Below are 1,914 nucleotides of genomic sequence, written 5' to 3' on the forward strand. Positions count from 1 at the left end.
CGTGGACCGGATCGATGAGGTCATAAGGGGCCGGAGCCGTGCAGCACCTCACCCCGGTGAGGCTACTGCTAGTTGCGTGCGCTCCCGCCGGAGTTGAGGGAGAGACAGGAAAGATTTTTTTTGGAGGAGAGATAGAGCCTTTTCTTTTTATTTTTGTTTGAGTGGGTCCCACACGTAAGTGTCACATGGAGGGAGGGGTAGAAATGTCCAGAAAACGTCATGTTGACGGTCAAAGGCCTTTGACCGGACGGTAACGGAGCGGAAGGGCATTTCTATAAGTGCACATAACGGCGGAGGGGCATTTTTGAGCAGGCTTTTGAATTAGGGGTATATCTGATTAGGTGGTTCGAGTTAGGGACACAGATGTAAAAGACCCTAATAAAAAAACAATTCACATGACCTTGCAAGCAAGAATATAGATGTAATTGATCAAAAATGAGGGAGATGGAATTTGTGTAAGTTCTGCACCTGTTCTAAGATCTCAGGTTGTAGTCGGCGATGTAGGGGAGCAGTGATGTCGTGGCCGCACCATGGGGCTAGTCCTTGGTGTATGGGAGTTGTGCCATCAAGGCCGCACTGTCGGGGTAGTCCTTGATTTAGGGGAGCAGCTTCATCAGGGTCGCACTTGCCATCAGAGGGAGATGGAGAATCAGTGTGGTGACGGAGTAATGCATTTCTTTTATCTGGTTGCTGCATTTCACCAATGTACCTCTTTGAAAAGATTGAACAGGTTATCTTCCACCTAAAAGTAACATGGCCATCTTCATGAGACTGTCTACGCACATGGATGCAAATAGAAGATAATTGATGTCTTTGTACCAGAAAGATGTAAATTGAATATTCGATGTGTGACTGATTGCTACATTTTTCAGTTGATGAGATACAATATTCAGTTATGATATACTCCATCCGTCCCAAAATAACTTATTTTGGGTTGGAGGGAGTATATCATAACTACATTCCTATCATGCACTAAAGCTTCAATTGTATTTACTTGAGACATCCAAGATAGAAAAAATATAAGAGGAAAAATAAATAAAGGTTCATGCACGAACAAAACCTCCAGTGCTTTCACCCAGGAAAAAAGCAAACGCACGGGGTTTTTATGGTCCTTTGACGGATTGCCGTCCTAACTACCCTACCCCCCCCCCCCCACCTATTTTCTGTGGGGGTGGGTCCCTCACACCCTTATTTTTTGTCCAACCAAAAGATCCCAACCAAGCTATCCCGTTAATCCCGTAAAACTCTCCCCGTGTGTCTAGCACTGCTCCAGATTGACTATGCCTAAGCAATACAGTAACTAAGTTCTCTATATACTCTCTAGTTTGGTTATTGAACTTGGGAGATTATGTTCCTTTTATTTCAAGAAAAAAAAGGTCATTTGAGTTTGTTCCTGTGAAAATTGTGATGGTCTATTTAAAGTTAGTCATTTATAATACTAAATCTGGTCACATATGGGTGAATTAGTATGCCATCGCACATGTAGATGTTTTCCTGATGAATATAGATTAATTTATCATGATCAAATGCATCTAAGGATCCATGAATCAACTAATCATATGGAGTAACCAAATATCACCTTACCTCTTTCTAGAACTCTCATTCCCCTTGCACAGAATCACTCACGCGGAGCCTTTACAACCACTGCTTCAGCAGATCCTTGCACTATTGTGGTTGTGGCCTTTTGAAGCTCGGTGAACAACAAACAACCAACAACAATAAAAAAAGGATCTATTAATGTATCTTCTGGAAGAACAGAGCAGGGAATTTGGAGGTTCAGAGTACTAACGTGTATGTTATCAATCGGGAGGCTTCAGCTACTGAATATCTGCACACATTTGCCTCAGATCATAGTTCCTTCACTACTTCAAATTCAGTAAGCCACATGGAAGATCGAGGACTAACCTGCGAAGC

At 42.7% G+C, this 1,914-nt stretch overlaps 1 long non-coding RNA gene across 1 annotated transcript in view; it reads right to left on the bottom strand.

Annotated features, from left to right (window-relative positions):
- LOC119326797 overlaps positions 1–1,673 on the bottom strand; it is an 8,551-nt gene extending 6,878 nt beyond the window's left edge. Inside the window, exons 1-2 of the long non-coding RNA XR_005158184.1 lie at positions 1,585–1,673; positions 469–709 (exon numbers count right to left, since the gene is read on the bottom strand). This is a non-coding gene — a long non-coding RNA (uncharacterized LOC119326797). The remainder of the gene's footprint in view (positions 1–468; positions 710–1,584) is intronic.
- Between the last annotated feature and the right edge of the window lie 241 nt (positions 1,674–1,914).

This window comes from Triticum dicoccoides, chromosome 6B (genome assembly GCF_002162155.2).
Source record: "Triticum dicoccoides isolate Atlit2015 ecotype Zavitan chromosome 6B, WEW_v2.0, whole genome shotgun sequence".
NCBI classification, from domain to species: Eukaryota; Viridiplantae; Streptophyta; class Magnoliopsida; order Poales; family Poaceae; genus Triticum; species Triticum dicoccoides.